The sequence below is a fragment of the Mustelus asterias genome, chromosome 3 (genome assembly GCF_964213995.1).
Source record: "Mustelus asterias chromosome 3, sMusAst1.hap1.1, whole genome shotgun sequence".
NCBI lineage: Eukaryota > Metazoa > Chordata > Chondrichthyes > Carcharhiniformes > Triakidae > Mustelus > Mustelus asterias.
Genome location: NC_135803.1, coordinates 54,363,174 through 54,385,298, shown reverse-complemented (window position 1 = coordinate 54,385,298; position 22,125 = coordinate 54,363,174).

Sequence of the window (22,125 nt, the reverse complement as noted above, 5' to 3'; positions counted from 1 at the left end):
CATGAGTTTGATTTCACAGAATAGCAGCGAAATGGAGATCAAAGTAACTTAATTTTAAAATTCTTACCTTGTTTTCAAACCTCTCCATCACCTTGCCCATCTTTACTTCTGTAACCTCCTTGAGCCCTTTGGAGAACTCTAAGACCTCCAATTCTAGTCTCTTGTGCATCTCCAGTTTCATCACTCCACCAGCCTTCAGCTCTCTAATTCATAATCACAATCTCTCACCCCTCTACCTCTCCCTCTTTTAAGAAACTCCTTAAAACCTACCCATCTGTGCTGATGCCTCCTGAGAGAGCGGGCATATGGCATTGAGATAGAAGATCAGGCATGATCATATTGAATGGTGGAGCAGGCTTGAGGGGCTGAATGGCCTACCCCTGCTATTATTTCGTGGGTTTCCATGATACAATAAAATTTTGTTTGACCATGCTCCTCTGAAGTGCATTGGAACATTGTACCACATGAAAAGCAATTTTTAAATGCAGATTATTTCTGTTCTTCCTCCAGCAGGAAGGCCTGAGTTTCATAAAAGAATTTCAAGTTTAAAAAGCACTGATTTAATTATCCCAGATTCAACCTTATAAATTCACTCCTAAATATTAGAAATGTTAAATTATCTGGTTCATGTCCACAAATTTTTGCTAACGTCTGGTCTAAATTATTCTTTCAGAAGTACATAATTATGATAAGTCTGCTGGTCTTCTGGCATCTTACGGAGCTCATTGCCTTCTGTGTTAATCTGCCTTCTTGACTATAATTAAATAATTTGTACTTGACAACGATTGTGCTTCATTCATGATTATTTAATTAAGACTGATTGTAATTTGCAGCACGCTGGTTACTTTATTTTCTATTTTGACATTTATTGTAACTATATTTATAAATATTTTTCTGGAAGGCTGAGGGAAGCTGTTGTCATCAACATTCATTCTTAACTACGCAAGTTTTCCAATTTCCCACCTTGTCTGTGATCGTTTATAGTTGAAGCATTTGAAATGAAAATCTGATCAAATATGATTTTCAAATATTCAGAATTTTTAAAAAAGAAATAACCTTTCTGAAGATTTATATCAAGCTTGTTAAATTATCCTGGAATGTCTAGATGCCACGTGTGGAGATTGCATACACAAATCAGGTCACATGCAAGATATAGGACCCTGTGCATGCCTCTATTTTATGTCATTCATTATATCCATTGCTAAGCAAGATTGGAGTTTCCCATTATTACTTTTTAAAAAAAATATTCCCAGGATTTTTGCTTTCATCACTCTACTTAGAAGTTCATTGCATGCGGTAATCGTTTTTTATGTCAAGCAAGAAATTTCTGCCATCATTTCTATGTTTCAATCTGTTCCCCATTATTCGACTCTCATGATTTAGTTTGAAGTACTGCTCATAGGATTGTATATAATTTTATAGTGCAGAAATAGGCCATCTGGCCCAACAGGATGTGTGCTGGCATTTATGTTTCACATGTGCCTTCCATATCTTCATCCCACCCTTTCAAAATATCCTTCTGTTCCTTTCTCCCTCATGTACTTAACTATTTGCCTTGACTATTCAGTATGATCGTGAATTACACTCTCTATTTATCTTGAAACTTTCAGTTTTAAGTTTATTAGTGTCACATGTAAGCTTACATTAACACTGCAATGAAGTACTGTGAAAATCTCCGAGTTGCCACAATCTGGCACCTGTTCGGGTACATAGAGAGAATTTAGCATGGCCAATGTACCTAACCAGCAAGTCTTTCGGATTGTGGGAGGAAATCGGAGCACCCGGAGGAAACCCACCCAGACAGGGGGAGAACGTGTAGACTCCGCACAAACAATTACCCAAGTCTGGAATTGAACCCTGGTGCTGTGAGGCAGCAGTGCTAACCCCTGTGCCACTGTACCACCACACACTTTATCCTTAATATCTTCTATTTCTTTATATACTTCTGTCCATTGCTTGATTTAGGTGATACGTCACATTATTGCTTTCTTGCTCTATTTTGATTTTATTAAATATATAAGGCAGGATTTTATTGCCCCCCCCCCCCCCCCCCCAATCCCAGTGAGTGATATGTTTTCCGATGGCAGTGACAAAGTGTCATTTGCCACTGGTGTAATCTTCTGGTCCTGTTGACATCTACAAACATCTTCCATAGCTTGCCTGTTGCGCCAGTGGGGAAACCCCCCCCCCCCCTCCTTCATGTGGGGTTGCCTTTGACGCGACTGGAAGATCCCACTGGTGGGAAGAGCTGTAAAATCCCACTCAGCGTTTTTTTTTCTGATTATGTTAGTGTACTTGTCTGACTTTTATCTTTGAGTCCTGAAGAACGGTACTCCTTCAAAAGAAAGATTATCTCCACCCATGCTTATTAACCTATTGGATGTTGTGAGTTTTCTTGACATAAACTAACTGGAGCAAAAGTTGAGTGTGCCTGTAAGGTGAACTCCTGCTGACACGACTGTGAGTTTTCCTAGGATCTTGAGCTTACTCACTTGTAGTTACAGGCTGATTGCTCTGACCCTAAGTTGTCTTAGTATAGATCAATGCTGATTACTTTAAATCTGCATCTTCTTAGTTATGATTCTATCTGCCTTGTCCAATCAAAGCAGAGCAGAAACCAACAAAATAAATAATATTTTTAACTGTGGAGACCAAAGAAGTACACCTGAGGAGATAATGATCACATTTATTTAATGCTCTGGCCAGACCACATCATGAGCACTATATTTAATTCTGGGTCACCAAGAAATGGAAGGCAGTCAAGACCTGGAGGCAAAGCAGAGAAGAACACAAAGTTGAACCTCAGTGTCTTGAGTTTGAAAGAATGTTGGGCTTTGCAGCCTAGAAAAGAAATAACTGAGAGCTGATCTTGTAGAAGTACATATAAGATAATTAGAGCAATAGAAAACATGTGGAAGAAGAACAAGGGAACACAAGTTTTAACTGAGCAAATATCACACACAGAATGATCAATGTGTAGGATGACATTCCAGTTTCGCAGGCAACAGCACAAAGATCGTTTAACAAACAGCCTGATGGTACGGTTAGTGAACATTAGCATCTCTCAAGGTTGGTGAATCAAAATGGGCCGAATGGCTTTCCTCAATCTATAATTATCTTGTGATCTTGTTCTTGTACATCACTGCCAGTCCTATACAGATTGCTCCTATTGTGTGTTTTTCGTCACTAATAGCTCCATTCAGCTTGTTTTTGTCTGTGGTTTCTCATTATCAGTTTCACACTGATTGTTCTCCTCTTGCTATGCATAGTAATGAGAAATCATGCCCAGGAGAATATCGCATGGGAGCATTGGTCCCTCAGAGAAAATGCAGTAGTTGGAAAAGTTAAGGCTGGGAAAATTTACATAAATCATGGAACAAGTGGTGTAAAAAGGAATCTATAAAACTACCTTTCAAAAATAACTGGTTTCTAATTTAGACTTTTCAATGTTTTTTCCTATGTGATAGTATTGCAGTGTTAATTTTATTTTGAAGAATGAATACTGATGAAGACACAAGGAGACTGTCTGGGAGCTGAACAGTGCAAAAATGCTAAATTAAGTTGTGCTCTTGAAATGACATGACCACTGAAGTACCCTGGGTTAATTCTCGAGGTTGAGATTAATTTGGCTTTGTCTCAGTATTGGCTTAGTAACTTCTTCAGTCTCCTTTCCTCCAATTATATAATGTGTGGCCGTTGCTTAAATAGTAGTACACAATCAGAAAATAAGATAAGCCAAATTAACACAAGTCATTTTAACTGTTTGAACTTTCAATATCTTATTGTGAGAATCATCCTGCTTAAAACAAATAACTGAAATAGTTTCAATTACATGTATTGTAGGTCTAGGGATACACCAGAAGGTCTGGAAACATTTGAAACTGCAATGCAGCAAGGGTGGAATGGTAGCACAATGGTTAGCACTGCTGCCTCACAGCGCCAGGGACCTGGGTCTGATTCCCAGCTTGGGTCCCTGTCTGTGAGAAGTCTGCATATTCTCCCAGTGTCTGCATGGGTTTCCTCCGTGTGCTCCGGTTTCCTCTGACAATCCAAAGATGTGCAGGTTAGGTGAATTGGCCATGCTAAATTCTCCCTCAGTGTACCCAAACAGGCGCCAGAGTGTGACGACTAAGGGATTTTCACAGTAACTTCATTGCAGCGTTAATGAAAGCCTACTTGGGACATAGAAAAAAACTTTTAAAAAACCGATGCCACTCTCTGTTTACAGTAAGAAGTCTCACAACACCATGTTAAAGACCAACAGGTTTATTTGGTGTCACAAGCTTTCGGAGCGCTGCCCTTTCATCAGGTGAGTGATACCAAATAAACCTTTTGGATTTTAACCTGGTGTTGTGAGACTTCTTACTGTGCCCACCCCAGTCCAATGCTGGCATCTCGCACCTTATGACTCTCTGTTTTGGCAGTGACTGAGATGGCTGGAGGAAAGCAGTAATGTTAACATTTTAAATAAACTAATGACCACTACAGATTTTCTCTTTTTTGAAGTAATGAGTTCACGAGCAAGCCTCCATTTTACAAAAAGAGCTCAAATCCAAATTTAACAGCAGTTCAAACTCATCCATAATATGTGCTGGATGTGACACCAAACTATGATCAAGGCCTGTTCTATAGAATTGTATTTATTTATTAAACATTAAGCTCACATTTGAGAAAGCCATTATGCATCCTTATATTTTGTGAAGTCAGTGTAAAATTTGCACTTTACTTAGGAAGAATACAACAATTAATATTTATATAGTTCATTTAACAAAAATAAAATGTCCCAATGTATGCCATGGAAGTATGATAAAACAAAATATGACAATGACTCACATAAAGAGATATTAGATCAGACAAGGTCAAAGAGATAGGTTTTAAGGCGCATCTTAAAAGAGGAAAGTGAGGTAAGGAGACAAAGCAATATTGGAACGGAATTCCAGTGCTTAGAGCCAGATAGCTGAGGCATGACCAGTAGTGGTGGAGGGATTAAAATTAGGGATGCTTGACTGGCCAGAATTAAATGAGTAACGTAATTTAGAGGGTTGTAGGGCTGGAGGAGATTATAGAAATAGGGAAGGGCAAGGCCATGGAGGGATTTGAAAACAAGGATGAGAAATTTAAATAAAGCCATTGCCTGCCTTACATTTGAGAAAGCCATTATGCATCCTTATATTTTGTGAAGTCAGTGTAAAATTTGCACATTACTTAGGAAGAATACAACAACTAATATTTATAGAGTTCATTTGACAAAAATAAAATGTCCCAATGTATGCCATGGAAGTATGATGAAACAAAATATGACAATGACTCACATATCCAGGCATGGAGTGTAGAGGGGTGATGGGAGGGTGGCGGAGAGTTGAATGGAAAGATGCAAGTTAGGTCACAGACAGCAGAGATTTGGATGACCACAAGTTCACAGGTGGTTGAATGTGGCACATCAGCCAGGAATACATTGGAATAGTCAAGTCTCGAGATAGTTCAGGCATTAATTAGGGTATTAGCAACCAATGAAGTTGGGCAGTGTTACAAAGATGGAAAAAAGCAGTCTTAGTGATGGTGCAAAATGTGGTTGGTAGCTTATATCGGGGGTCAGAAATAACACCAATGTTGTGAACAGTCTGGTTAAGTCTCAGACTGTTGCCAAGGAGAGGAATGGAGTTGGTAGCTAGGGAACAGAGTTTGCGTTGGGGACTGTAAACAATGGCTTTAGTTTTCCCAATATTTAATTGGAGGAAATCTCTGCTTGTGGTGGTACTGGATGTCGGAAAAGTAGTCTGATAATTTAGCGACAGTGAAGGGAGTCGAGAGATGGTGATGAGATAGAGTTGGGTGAAACTAATGCTGCACTTTAATAAATAAAACAATGATTGCAAATGCTGGAAATTTGAAACAAAATGCTGGAAATAAACAGCAAACCTTTCACCATCTGTAAAAGGGAAAAACAGGTTAATATTTTGATAATGAAACTTTCATCGGAACAGAAATATCAGCCAGTCAGCCTCGCCTGCTCTACTCAATTTTAGCATGCTTTTTGTTGAAGGCCTGTGCCCATTTTCTCAATCTGTCAGAAGTGCCGTCTATTTCTAACACTTCGTTTGTCCAGGGAAGAACAGAATGAGTACTCTGATACTTCACTTTCAGTGGTCTGACCACACAAACGTGTATTATTAAGACTTGATGCAATTTGTTGCATTTGCTTCATTGAATCTGCTTGGATACAGTTAGACAAGAGTGGTGCTGGTGTGGGGGGTTCGGAGGAGGACTTTGATTCTTTCCATGTTCCATTATTCCTCATTTTGTCTAATTTATTGTTTATTTGTATGATAATTAATACTGAAAACATTCTATCTATTTTTACATCTATGAAATAAAAAGAACATTGCAAAATAACAGTCGTTTCACCAGTCTTTCCTTGCAAACCTTTGGGTTTTCAGACTTCGCACTGAAAAAGCAGGCAGATTACATAATTTGAAACTATAATAGTTGCTTTTTTTCCTTTGATTTATTCTTATTTATTTTGTTAGAATCATAGAATCCGACAGTGCAGAAGGAGGCCATTTGGCCCATCGAATCGGCACCGACCACAATCCCACCCAGGCCCCTATCCCCATCTCTATAATGCATTTACCCTAGCTAGTCCCCTTAACACTAAAGGGCAATTTAGCATGGCCAATCCACCTAACCCGCACATGTTTGGAGTGTGGGAGGAAACCCGAGTACCCAGAGGAAACCCACGCAGACACGGGGAGAATGTGTAAACTTCACACAGACAGTGGCCCCAAGTGGGAATCGAACCCGGGTCCCTGGCACTGTGAGGCAGCACTGCGTGGGTTTCCTCTGGGTACTCCGGTTTCCTCCCACACTCCAAACAAACATGTCCTCTCCAGCCATTTAAAAATTCAGCTTATCGACTTAAAAATAGCTCTCTAAAGTCTTGCTGCAACTATTGTGGCCAGAAAGCATGGATGCATTCTTAAAGAGCCAAAGGATATTCAATATCTAAAGGTTTCGTAATGTATGCCATTACTTGTGTAAGTTTCTTGTGTCATACTGATTTTCTGACCGATTCATGGCAGATGCAAATCCCACTATGGCTGGAAACTTTGGCGAGAGGGTTGTACTTTGCATTGGGGAGATGTCAAAATGAGATTTTCCCTGTCCACTGCCAATGACATAATCAGATTCACATCCTCGCTGGGTGTGAACTTGATTACCCGCCAGCGGGAATCGCTACTGGTTTCCAAAAATGGAAACGTTGTTATGACCGGGGCCGGGGGGAGGGGGGGGGGCGGTGCGGGCTGTGGAGGCCAGTGTGGTTAGGGACATGGCAGGGTACTGTCTCTTGGCACTGCTAGGGGGAGGGGGGCTATAGGGGGTGGGACCAAAGGCTACCCCATAATGAGGGTTCATTTCATATGGAGGGGGGCGCAGGTGATGGACGGGGGCACCAATGCCCTAATGTGGGCGATTAGGGGTGGGGGACCATTGCTGGTGATTGGGGGGATGCCCCAAAGTCAGGGAATAGGAGGAGGTCTTTAACATTAATTTGAGATCAGGGCGCCCTCTAAAAATGGCACGTGGTTTCTGCTGGCGTTTGTGAGTTACGAGGCCTAAAATGACAGTGCAAAAATGCTTTAAAATGGCCAAGTGTCATGAGATCCGGAGAAACACAACACTTTTCAATCAGAACCTGACACTGTGCAGGCGATTGTACTGGCTCATCATGCTGGTCCATCAGTGATAGTTCGCGCCCAGTTTCTGGCCTCTCGCAATGACGCTGGTACTGGATTGCTGATGTGATCAGACTCGTGTCTGGGAATGGCATGAGGCTGATTTAAATATTTAAACTAGAATTATAATACTATTAATGAGCCTGGGACATAATTGCCTGGGCTCACTTGCCTTAATGGCCTCGCTGGTGTAGGCCCTCACCAGCAAGGATCACGTATAGTCCCCAGCAACGGGGACCAGATGTGATGGCTGCGCCGATGCAACCGGAGGCCACTGAGCCCACGGGTAATTGGGGGCAGGGCGGGGGGACTGCCAGCCTAGCACTGCCAGCTTAGGACCCTGGGGGCCACAATCAGTGGGATGGTGGGAGGGGGAACCATGATCATGGTGGGTGTGGAAGGCAATTTCCAGGGGAATGGGGGAGTGACAATCTTCCAATGCACAATCTATTATTGTACTTAGTGCATTGGGAGATCATGCACATGCGCAATGGCGCTCTCCAGCGGTCAGTAGCTGGCTTCCCAGTGTGAATAGACTCTGTGCACAGCCCCGACTGGCAAGAATCACACTTTGCCTCATTTTTTTCTCTCAGTGGCATAAGATTGAATTTTTCTCTCACCGAATAAAATGGGCGTGATTCTCTCTCTCGTTTTCACACTCGTTCAGCACTTAGAATTTTCTTTTGGTAAGGTCGGCCCTTTGGATGGGATTTTTCTCCCACTCCACTGCATGGTTCATGGAGTGGGCTATGGTGCGCGCTCACTGATGGCAGAATCTTATAGTCCTGCCGCTGTCAACGGGGTTTCCCGTTGAATGCACCCCTTGTTGCCGGGAAACCTGTGGCTGGGATGCGCCATCAGTGGGACAATAAGATCCCACCAGCATGAATTGTAGCAAGATTTCAGTGTATGTCACTTCTTGGGAAGACTCTGTCCACTGTTCGTTGAGGTGGAATTTTTTTTTTTACAGCTATGGTGGAATACATTAAATTAATTAAATAAGTTAAGTTAAATTTGAGTATAATTTTGTTTTTAAGTACAATAAATATAACTAACAAAGTAAAATGTTCTACCTATGTGCAGATAACAGTATGTTGTCATTCAGATGAAAGCTTGGATTAAAAACTGCATCTTTTTGAAATAGGTCTGTTCAGTTTAAAAATAGAAATTTTGGACTCTCTGGAAGCAAATAAATATGCGTAATTTCTATAGTACAAAAAATCATCATGTTTGACAAGGTATTATTGACAAACCACTTAGCATCTGGAAGGGTTATTCGGTGGAACATTTGTGAATGTTATATTTTATTCATCATTATAATAACCAGTCTAGTTAAAAAGGGAACAGTAAAAAAAAGGCCCAAAATATTTGTCCTAACATTCAGATCCATCTTCTAGAGGCCTGAGGGTTCACCAGGTACCAAAGAACAGAATGAAAGGTTATGGCAGATGCATCTGTTTGATGCTATATAGAAGGGGGCCAAGATTTGCTTGCTTGCAGTTGACACAAGGGACCTCCGACAATCTGGTTCCGTTATATCTAGTGCTGTGTGTGTTTATCAGAAGTTCTGAGAAAAATGAAATGCTGCCACTCATAAACAATCAAGAATTAAACTGGTTTTAAAATTTTTCACTGCTGGAAGCGTGGCCCTCTCAATTTGTGTACAGTTAATTGATATTTACTGTGGCATTTGGAAAATTATAATTCAACATTCTTTGAACGCTGTATGAATGGTAGCATCAACAACATCCCCTTGGAGAGAGTATTTGAATTTACATGGTCTGGATTGCATAGAGTGTTGCACTCTTGGGCATGCTGGAGATTATTTGTAAGATAAGTATGATGAGCAGGTGAAGGTATTGTTAAAATGGTTCAATAGCAATGAATGTAATTAAAAAGCTAAATCCATTATGATAGGATTGCAGTATATGTCGATCTAATTGAAATGGTTCAATCTGTGGTTTCAGTGGAGAGAGAAAGGAAGAGCACGGAAAAACATTTGGAGAAATATGAAATTCAGCACAATCCACTGAGTAATATGATTGGATTGGGGTTGCTGTAATTAAGTTTTAATGCACCAAAGCAAACTTTGGAGGAGTAAAGTGGTCCAGATTTGCTTGTTTAATATGCCAGTGAATCACTCTCCTTCATTTTGTTTCAAATTGACTTCAGAACAATATCCTTTGAGAGTTTTAGATCTAAGAAAAGATGTATCAAGAAACACCTTGGTTACAATTTTAATCAGACAATTGCATGGAATAGAGCTTAATCCAGAAAAAGAACAGTTTGGCCAACAATTCTGGATCAGACTTGATTGAGTCAAAGATTCTACATATTGGAGGCTCTACTGTCACATGACGTGATTGAATCAAAATTATGGTTACTTCACGCAGGTATCATGCGGTAGTACAACTCCACTCTCATTCAAAATCTAACACTATATATGATAACCATAGCACAGCAGAATACTTGGCCAGTTGTGTTATTTTTGAGAAATTCTTTCGCTTGGGCTAAGTTTTATACACTTTTATAAATGTAACCATTGGAAGTACAACGTTTGGTTGCAAAATGATTCATCTATGTGCCAAATGAAACTATAATGTCATATTATGAGATCACTTTTGTTACATACTGAATTATTACTGTTTGTTTTATTCATTACAGTTGACATATTAAGCTCCTGTATTTTGCATAAAGGACACAATATTGCAGCATATTGGCAAGCTGCTTTGCCTTTCACAGCTAATGTTATGTCCTAATATCAACCCCTCGGGATAAACACATGTATAAAGACTGGAAGCAAATGAGGCCCTGCAGCAGGTGGCCTTTTGCAGCCTAATGAATGTGGCAATCTGTTACTATCACTGCAATGCTTTTTACCAGACAATTAGTCAACTAAGCGTGTAATTATTCCAGGCCAACAAGAAGAGGCTCTTCTCTAATTTCATCTTTTCATTGCTGTTTACTCACCCACACTCCCCTCATTAATGAGAGATTTTCCAGTCCACATTAATTGGTTTCAATAACATTCATTTTAGTTGAAAGCGAATGATTCTGTTAATTGGGAAGTGAAAGCATCTTTTCATTTCAAGTGCATCCTACTACAGTGAATAGACTCAACAGGTCTTAGCTAATGAAATTAAGTTACGTAGCAACTGGAAAATGAAATTAAACCTATCTACATTGAAGCCTGGAGCAGAGCCCCTGACTGCAAAGACTATAAACTGTATTAAAAAAAAGTATAAATACAATGCATTTAAAGAAACGAGGAACTGTTTGTTAGAGCTTCTCAGAAACATAATTAACACTTGGACCTTTTTTCTGGTTAAATTTAATCAATAAGCTTTTAACTGCTAAACAAATTGATCTCGCTGTTACTCTGTAGGTTAAATGTTTTTGGATTCTATTAAAAATCATTTATGTCAGTGCTTTAATCAAGCTTATTAGTGTTTTCAAGTAGTAGAAGCTTGTATTATCAGAGTTGCCAGCTACTTTTGGAAACCAAGCACAAGTTCAGCCCGAAAAGTGCGCAATTATCCTCCTCTCAGGTGACTGGCAGTTCACAAGTGAAGTGCATCCCAGTCATGTTAATTTGGCTCTGAGGGGGGACACAGATCTGCTGGACAAAAAATGATCCTCGAATTTGGAACCAATGCGACTAATTTGAAAACATTGTTTTGGGAAAAAGAAAATCTGGGAAGTAGAACAGTCGCGATGACAGCAATCGTAGCTAGAGTTAGACTGCTGGGATTGCAACATTCACATTCAGGTTAAAGGATGTGATTGGCAAACAGTAGTTTGGGAACTATGCTTTGTATCCACCTACACTGGAGTGCTTGATATCGCAGGATGAAAAGTACATTTCAGGTTTATCAATTTTACTGCTTCTCCCTTTGATCATTATTTTTATATGTGCTTTTTGTACAGGTCGGTGGTGACGTTCACGAGGGGTCATAGGTTCAAGGTGAGGGGGGGAGGTTTAACACGGATATCAGGAGGCCATATTTTACACAAAGGGTGGTGGGGGCCTGGAATGCGCTGCCAGGCAAGGTGGTGGAGGCAGGCACACTGGGAACGTTTAAGACTTATCTAGATAGCCACATGAACAGAATGGGAATGGAGGGATACAAAAGAATGGTCTAGTTTGGACCAGGGAGTGGCGCGGGCTTGGAGGGCCGAAGGGCCTGTTCCTGTGCTGTATTGTTCTTTGTTCTTTATGGATCTCTTTATTTCACTATGCTTCCAAAAAGGTGCATAAGTCAGAGAATATAAGTACTCTTTTTTGCTTTTCTTTGTTGTCTTCTTCTTTCTATGTCTCAGAGATAGATTTTATGTTTTCTGGTGGGGTGAAAGGAGACGGAATAGAAACTGAGTGGCCCTCTTGCTCTTGCCCTTGCCATTTCTGCTTGCTCAATCAAGTGTCAGAGGGCCAATTGGTAACTTTCCAGTAAGAAGGAGGGCAATTAGAAATGCAAAGCGGCGCTCCCCAATTGGGACTGTAAGCCGGGATGTTAGGTGGCAGAGGTGTAATGCTGAGATAGGAAGTCGATCATGGCTACAAGTTTAAAGGCCACCTGCTCTCCGAAAGTCTCTCTTTTTATTGAAGACTCAAAGTTCGAAATTGTGTTTTGAGCAAAAATATGCAGATGCTGCCACCTTCACAGCAGAATCTGCTGCTGCGTTCAGCTATGGTCCGTGGTGGTAGACTTTTTCGACTGCTCTTGTGCCACCTCTTCATAGCTGCCGTAAAACCCTCCCAAATGCTTTCACGGATGAAAGCCAGAAAATGCAGTGGGAAATGAAAGATTTCAGGCAAATAGGTAGTCAACAAGCTGAAAAGCTTAATTGTTTCAAATGACAGGTGGGTTGCTGAGTTCTACACCTACAGCATGAAAGATGAACTGGTTAGGTACATTGATCACGCTAAATTCTCCCTCAGTGTACCTCAGCAGGCACCAGAGTGTGGCGAATAGGGGATTTTCACAGTAACTTCATTGCAGCGTTAATGTAAGCCTACTTGTGACATTAATAAACTTTAAAACAAAGCTTCTTGTAATTGCGGAGCCTGGCGTTGTATTGCCAACCTGACGTTATTATGCCTAATGTTATGTTTGCGTGGGGTGGGGTGAGGGGGTGGGGTGCGCCTGCCTGATTTGCAAACATAAAGCTGAGCTCTTGATTTCCCAATGTCTAAATCTCTCTTTTCTCTTAGTAATTTGCAAGTAATGAATGCACCCCCCACCCCAATATCATTGGGTTATCTTGCATGCCTAAAATAAAATAACTCCTTAATAACTCTGAATCTTGCAATCCTATGCCAGTAAACCTCCTCATGTTTACAACCCAAAAAATGCATCTAATAAACTCTGCCTCCGAGACCTAGGACCTTCAAAAGCGATTGATGTGAGGTGTTTAACAGCTTCTGTAACAGCCTAATGAATGATCTAATTCCTGTCTTTGGGAAAACAACATCAAAGCATTGCTGATTGGCATTTTAACCTTTGATGAAACTTTGCAGTCCTGTCATTAAATTTACAGATGCATTTCTATCTCTATACTGATTGCTGTAAAAGTTGTGAAAAGCACTTACTTTTGGTTTCTTTTACCATTGCAAATGTTTTACTGCCTGTGTTTTCTGAAGATGTTAACTTCTTATTGGGATATGGTTACTTAACAGTAATCACTTTTCAGTCCTTTGCCCAATTAACTAATATTCTTGCACAAGTCACAACTTTCAGTTACTTATTCAGCCTGATATTTGTCTTCATTCCACATTCAAATGTATATACCCCCAGCAGGTGTCACTGGATAGTGAGCACGGATGGGAATTCTAACTGATCACCCTTTTCCCAACAAGTGGGCCCTCGTTAGTGTCAAGGTTAGTATCCCCACCTGTCAAGCAGGCGACCGGGCTTCAATTCCCCGACGGGGAGCTGCCAAGTTCCTTGACAGCGCAGCGGTGATGTCTGTTTCCATAAAAGAGGTCCCCAACAAGTGGTTTTTAGGCTAACTTCATCACCTCAACACAGTCCGACCTGATACCTTAGAACTCAGCAGGTAACAGTGAGGGATTCAATTTGTCACTAAATATTTATGAAATTTTTATACATACAATTTCATCTTGGATTCAACAACCAAGCGTAGATTTGAGTACTTTTTACATTCTTCATACTGTCATTTAAGTATTAGGTGCAATGTACATTTTCTTAAAGCAGTGTATTTTAAATATATGTATATTATACTGGAACTGTCTTTTTCAATACTTATCGACTTCCATGTTCCTTTTAAAAACAAACCTTTTTACCTCGCTACTTTATAACTTTATTTTTCAACCAGTACTTTTTTCTTCGCACTTTTGGAGGGCAGGACAAAATTTTCTTTCTTTTAATCCAGGTACATTTCCTTCATTTCTTTGGTCTAAGCTTAAGCAGACTGGTCTAAACTCTGGTCTCAATCACTTTCAAGTTGGTTCACTTTTGAATTTATCCCCCTTTTGGGATTTTGTGTTGACTGGAATCTTGTTTTTGGAAATGTGAATCTTGCTGTTCTTAGTCTTAGATAATGCAGTTCAGTTGTTCATAATTGAGTTGAGATTGCTTTTCAAGAATTCCAAGCCTCATTTAGTGTAAAAAATAGAATAAGGGCTGCCATGCAAACAATCTGTAACAGAAAATGATGAAAACACACGAGCCTTTGGATAAAATGTTGGTCAACTGGCAGAAAATAAATAATGATTTCATCTTGTCAGATAATTTGTTAATTAAAGTAGATGGGAGGGAAGTGTGCTTTCGTAAGCTGGTTACGAAATAAAATTTGAAGGGAAAAAGAAAACAAATCTTGCTGCTTGCGAGTAAATTGATAGATCCTTTTAGCTGTTCCAGTAAGTGGAAGAAATATATTACCATTAGGATGTGAATTTGGAAAATAAACATTCATTCTGATACAGAGAAGTAGAACAGATAATATTTATTTCTGCATATTTTTTGAGTAATATTTCTTATCAAGCAGGATGTTGTATCAAGCTTTTAGTCCAAAGAATATAACCATGGTCAGGTTGGGCTGAAAAGGATGAGACAATCTTCCAGAAGAACCCCAGATTTGATAAGGGGGCTTAAATTATACAAGAAGTCATAAATGGTTTGAGATTTAAGCATCTAAATTAGACAGTGTAATTGATTTGTTCCACACTTCAGCTGTGCTTCTAATTTCTCCACATATTTAAATAATAGCTTCCCTAGTGTTCTTTGGCCTAATCATTTTATCTTTTTCCTTCCCACAACCACAAGGTTTTTAGTGTTTTATCTGTGTTATGTAGGATCTTGACAGCTGGTTTGCAGTTGGGTATATGCACCTGTGGTTGTCAAGGTTACCCAGTTTCATCCGCCCACAGATTTCTTTGATTTGCATAATTCTATCATATCAGTTTATTGCATTCCAGAATGAAGTTGATAAATGGCACATTCTAAAACTGATATCTTCTTTGATTTTAGAAGCCAACGTATTGCATTTTTCTTAGATAATGGATTTCAAAGATTAGCCAAACTTTATCGCAAGTGTGGCAAAGACATTGAGTAAAGGGGAAAATGCAATGCACACAAACAACTTCTCTTAAATAATCCTGGAGGACTTGAAATACACCTTGAAGTTTGAGCAGTTTTTTCCCCAAACAGGATGGGTTTAAAACTTGTGTGATGAAATGTAGTCTAAGGATTGATGCGCGATATAACTCACGAGGCTAGAGATGCTCGAGGAAATAAAGGCTTTTATTGACTACTACAATAGAGCTACCATATATAATACACGATCCCAGACTGAAGGGTCCCAGACAGAGCAGTGACCTTTATACCTCTCCCAGGAGGCGGAGTCCGACTGGGATGTACCATAATAACTATATTACAGGTAGAACAGCCCAACCCTAACCCCAACAGTAACATGTAGAACAACCCAACCCTAACCCCAACAGCAACATATATACAGACTCATAGTACTGGGCAGACCCTGGCTCAGTACTACCTGGTGGGAACCAACGATGGTTCACCACATTCAACCCTTCTTTGAAGACAAAGGCCGGCGGGGTACAAAAAAAACCCCAATTGGCCATCAGTCTATAAGTTCAGACGGTCAGGGGACCGCACCGTCGTTGTGACCTCCTCAACACCGGCGATGACACCGGAGTAGGCACTCGCAGTGGTGTTCTCCCCAAGGCGGTGTCCAACAGCTCCTCCCATGTCTCACGGGCCGGTTGACCCCGAGGTGGTGACAATCCGCTGAGCTCGGACACGCCTTGAAGTGGCGACCATCTCCTGGACTCAGGCAAGCTATACACGGGAGTAAAAGGGTTAAGTGATGGTCCCGATGCTGCCCGCGCCGTGTCAGGAGGGGAAACAATAGTTGGGGGGTCTCGAACAGGAGGTATGGGAGCGACAGGGGTTTCCAAGTCCCCTGCTGGCGCCAGGTCTCGAATCAAGACCGTGTCCTCTTGCCCGTCAGGGTATGCCACATAGGCATACTGAGGGTTGGCGTGGAGGAGATGGACCTGTTCAACCAAAGGGTCGGACTTGCGGGCCCTAACATAGAAACCCTACAGTGCAGAAGGAGGCCATTCGGCCCATCGAGTCTGCACCGACCACAATCCCACCCAGGCCCTACCCCCACATATTTACCCGCTAATCCCTCTAACTACACATCTCAGGGACAATTTTTAACCTGGCCAATCAACCTAACCCGCACATCTTTGGACTGTGGGAGGAAACCGGAGCACCCGGAGGAAACCCACGCAGACACGAGGAGAATGTGCAAACTCCACACAGACAGTGACCCGAGCCGGGAATCGAACCCGGGACCCTGGAGCTGTGAAGCAGCAGTGCTAACCACTGTGCTACCGTGTCGCCGCAGGAGGACAGGTCCTGAGTACGTCAACCAAGACGGTAATGAGGTCCCAGAGGAAGACTTCCGAGGGAATGAAAACAGTCTCTCCTGGGGAGTAGCGTTGGTTGCCGTACACAGGAGTGAGCGTATGGAGTGGAGCGCATCAGGGAGCACCTCTTGCCAACGGGAGACTAGAAGGCTTTTTGACTTCAACGCCAGTAAGACAGCCTCCCAGACTGTAGCATTCTCACGTTCCACCTGTCCGTTACCCTTGGGTTGTAGCTCGTGGTTCTACTAGAGGCAATCCCGTATGAGAGCAGGTATTGCCTCAAGTCATCGCTCATAAACGACGAGCCCCTATCGCTATGGATGTAACAGGGGTACCCGAACAGGGTGAAAAGATCACGAAATGCCTTGATAACTGTGGCAGCGGTCGTATCAGAACAGGGAATGACAAAAGGGAATCGTGAGTACTCATCAATGATATTGAGGAAGTACACATTCCGATCTGTCGAGGGAAGGGGGCCCTTAAAGTCCACACTCAGTCTTTCGAAGGGACGAGCGGCCTTAACGAGTTGTGCCCTGTCAGGTCGGTAAAAGTGCGGTTTGCATTCCGCGCATACCCGGCAGCTTCTAGTTATGGACCTGACATCCTCCACCGAGTAGTGTAGATTCCGGGCTTTTACGAAGTGGTAGAGCCGAGTGACCCCTGGATGGCAGAGGTCATTGTGGAGAGCCTGCAAACGATTCTCCTGCATACTGGCGCATGTTCCACGCGACAGGGCATCCAAGGGCTCGTTGAGTTTCCCTGGACGATACATGATGTCGTAATTATAGGTGGAGAGTTCGATTCTCCACCTCAAGATCTTATCGTTCTTGATCTTGCCCCGTAACGTGTTATTGAACATGAACGCCACGGACCGCTGGTCCGTGATCAGGGTGAACCGTTTTCCCGCCAAGTAATGGCGCCAATGCTGGACGGCTTCCACAATGGCCTGGGCCTCCTTTTCCACCGCTGAATATCGAATTTCGGGGCCTTGGAGGGTGCGAGAAAAAAAGGCGACGGGCCTGCCCGCCTGGTTAAGTGTGGCGGCCAGGGCGAAATCAGATGCATCGCTCTCCACCTGGAAGGGGATGGACTCATCGATAGCGTGCATCGTGGCTTTTGCGATGTCGGCTTTTAGTTTTTCAAAGGCCAAACGAGCCTCTGTTGCTAGGGGAAAAGAAGTAGACTTGATGAGCGGACGGGCTTTGTCCGCATAATTGGGAACCCACTGTGCGTAGTAAGAGAAGAAGCCTAAGCATCTTCTCAGTGCTTTTGCGCTAGTGGGCAGGGGAAGTTCGAGGAGGGGATGCATACGGTCTGGATCAGGGCCAATACCCCGTTTTCCACCACGTATCCGAGGATAGCTAGGCGGCGCGTGTGAAATACACACTTCTCCCTGTTGTAGGTCAGATTCAGGCGAGATGCAGTGCGTAGGAATCTAAGAAGGTTGGTATCGTGGTCCTGCTGGTCATGGCCGCAGATGGTGACGTTATCCAGGTACGGGAAGGTAGCCCGCAGTCCGTTATGGTCCACCATTCGGTCCATAGCACGCTGGAAGACCGCGACCCCATTGGTGACACCAAAAGGAACCTTTAGAAAATGGTACAAGCGGCCATCCGCCTCAAAAGCCGTGTATTGTCGGTCCTCTGGGCGAATGGGGAGCTGGTGGTAGGCAGACTTTAGGTCGATGGTGGAGAACACCCGGTACTGCGCAATCTGGTTGACCATGTCAGAAATGCACGGGAGGGGATACGCATCCAGCTGCGTGTATCTGTTAATGGTCTGACTATAGTCAATGACCATCCGGGGTTTGTTCCCACTCTTAACCACCACGACCTGCGCTCTCCAAGGACTAGCGCTAGGTTGTATGATCCCTTCCTTGAGGAGCCGCTGAACCTCAGATCGAATGAAGATCCGATCCTCAGCGCTGTAATGCCTACTCTTAGTCGCGATGGGCTTGCAGCCTGGCACGAGATTCTGGAATAGGGAGGGTGTGGTAATCTTAAGCGTCGAGAGGCTACAGGTGGAGCGCGTTGGGCAATTTGGAGGCTGCTGTTCTCCCACTGAAAGTGGAGGGAGTGGCCCACCGTACTGTAGGGTTACACTCTTCAAGTGGACCATGAAATTTAGTCCGAGGAGTATTGGCGCGCAAAGGTGCTGTAACACCAGGAGCTTGAAGCTCTCGTAAACCGTGCCCTGCACCGTTAGATTTACCACGCAACTCCCTAGCACGGTGACAGACCGGGACCTTGACGCCATCGAAATTGTCTGCTTGACAGGCTGGATCTGGAGGCCACACCGCTTCACGGCGTCTGGGTGAATAAAGCTCTCCATGCTCCCGCTGTCAAACAGACAATAAATCGTGCGTTTGTTTACCTGTATGTCCATCATGGACTTGTCGAGTCTGTGAGGCTTTGCCTGGTCCAGGATGATCGACGCCACCGTTGGTTCGTGAGCGCCACTGCAGGCAGCTGAGATGGATGATGACGACCCCTGCTGGTCATTCGCGGTTGGTGCCGACCAAAATGGCTGCTCCCATAGGTCGCACGTGGGCGATGGCGCCAAAATCAGCGACCCCTGGTGGTCGCGCGTCTCTTGCGACTCCGTCGTCAGGAATGGCGACGTCCTGGCCTCGCATGTGGAAGAAACCCTTGACGATGCCGACGACGAGGAAACCGGCTCCGGGGAGTCACACGCCGCACTGCTGTTCCTGGATGTAAGTTTGGATCGACATACCTTCGAATAATGCCCCTTCTTGCCGCAGGCGGAGCACAACACCGCTTTAGAGGGACATCGCTGCCGAGTGTACTTCACTCCCCCACAGAAGTAACACCGCGGGCCGCCTGGAGCTGCTGCCGTCGTCAGGCCCGAGGGTGGGCGCGTCATCACGCAGCTTTTTGGACCCACTGGACGAAGTGGGGTCTGTGACTGCTCCTGCCACGCTGTCTCCACGTGGTCGTCGGGATACATCGCCAGGCTTTTGGAGGCCGTTTCTAGCGTATCCGCTAGCTCTATAGACTTAGTGAGATCGAGATTACCTTGCTCCAACAGTCGAAGTCAGACATAAGACGATCCGATTCCCGCCACAAACGCATCTCGAGGGAGGTCGTTCATGTTCTGGTCTGCCGACACTGCTTTGCAGTTACAGCCCCTGGCTAGCTGTAGGAGCTCGCACGCGTACTGTTCCGTCGTTTCGCCGGGCTGCCGTCGTCGAGTGGCTAAGAGATATCGAGCATGCATCTCGTTTGGCGGTTTAATGTAGCGCTTCTTAAGAAGCTCGAGGGCCCCTTTGTAGTTGGTGGCCGCACGGATCGCTAAATATACAGCGTCGCTTACCCTCGCGTGGAGGACCCGGAGTCTGTTGTCGTCTGTGGTGACCGCTGCGGAGGCTTCGAGGTAATCCTGAAAACATTTCAACCAGTGGTCGAAGGTGTTGGAGGCGCCCGCCGCACGTGGGTCCAGCGTAAGACGTTCGGGTTTAAGCATTTGCTCCATGCTCTCTGTATCGTTTTCTTTTTTTTTTAACGACGAGAGTTCAATTAGTAGTCAATAAAATCGATGCACGATATAACTCACGAGGCTAGAGATGCTCGAGGAAATAAAGGCTTTTATTGACTACTACAATAGAGCTACCATATATAATACACGATCCCAGACTGAAGGGTCCCAGACAGAGCAGTGACCTTTATACCTCTCCCAGGAGGCGGAGCCTGACTGGGGATGTACCATAATAACTATATTACAGGTAGAACAGCCCAACCCTAACCCCAACAGTAACATGTAGAACAACCCAACCCTAACCCCAACAGCAACATATATACAGACTCATAGTACTGGCCAGACCCTGGCTCAGTACTACCTGGTGGGAACCAACGATGGTTCACCACAAGGATCATCTTTAGATCCACCCTAGTAATGGAAATGTACAGTATTCTTTGATTTATTTAGTCACTTTTCATAAATAAATGAGCTTTAATATGATACTGACAATAATACAACCCAAGAAGAATAGTTACAATTCATGGGTTTCATATTCTAATCATAAAGGTAGAATTTACTGACCACTTGGCAAAATTGCAAACAACATGATTAGCAAAATTATGTACTGCATAATACAAAATATTTTAAAACCATCTCAGTTTGAAATTGAGTTGGCCTCAGCAACCTACACTGTTGATGTTGGCCTGCCCATAAATTGAAACCCAAATTGGCCCAAGGTACCAAGGGCTAAACAGTGCCAAGATCCCCAACTTATTAACATTCCAGTTAGAGGTTTAATTATTTTAACACCCACAGGTACGAAGTATTCCAATGTATATACAGCACAAAAATAGGCCATTGATGTCAACAGGCCCATAGAGCTGTTTATGCTCCTCCCACCGTTCTTCATCTAACCCTATCTAATAAATATAAAGTTATTTCAACTTATTTAAACTTTTAGTTGCCAATTCTAAACAGTTAGTGCTACTTCAACTTATTTAAAAATTCAGTTTAGTGTGAAGCTGCAGTGGCTGCCCTCTGTGTTTGTTGTGATTCTCAGATCCATGCAAGAGCACAAGCCTAGCAGCAATCAATCAGAAGGGAGCTCTGTGACCATTAATAGCTCTGATTTAGGAGCCATGTGATTTTTGCACATCAATTAGATTCCTCAAAAGAGAATGATAGACAAGGGTGGACACTTTGTTTTATTTATATAGATTTATTCACAAATGCAACCCTCTGTTGGTTGTTGAGACACACATTACATTGTGTATAACAAAAATCCATTTTTACTGCAGTGCATTGGTGAATTCTGAGCCAAAATGGTACAATTGTGTGCTTCTGGTACTGTTTTGTTGTATGACTTCATAATTTTGATTTGTCAAACATTTACTGAAGTGGAATGATTAACGTTTACAGGAAAAGAGAAAACAGTTAATTGGACAAGATTGTATAATCCCAAACCATCTTCTATTCTAATGATAATCATATTAATATTATAATAATTCTTAATTCCAGATAATTTTACATACAAATTCATGTTAAGTGAATAGTTTAAAAATACACAAATGTATAAAACCTACATATACAGTTATATTCTAACATGTTATTTGAATTCTCTTCCTTCAGCAATCAGCTACAAGGTAAGTAAAAACATTACCTGATGCAGCACATGTTGGTTACAAGGAAAAGATCTCTCTTAAAGGGCAGGATTTTATGGCCTCGCTCATCCCGAAACCATAAAATCCCGGTCGACTGACCTTTCCATGGTCCACCCCTTGCCCGATCCGATTCCCGTGGTAGGCGGGGTGGTAAAATTCCAGCCAACATGTCCCCGATATGTGCTTTAATTCTAGGATTTAAAAAAGCAGCTCTTGTTCCAGCAATTTTATTTTTCACTATTTTTCCATAACAAACATCTTTATCTTCTGAGGGAGATTACGAAATTGTACTGAAGTTTGCGTATTTCTGTGTGACAGAACCACGTTCACTGGAAAT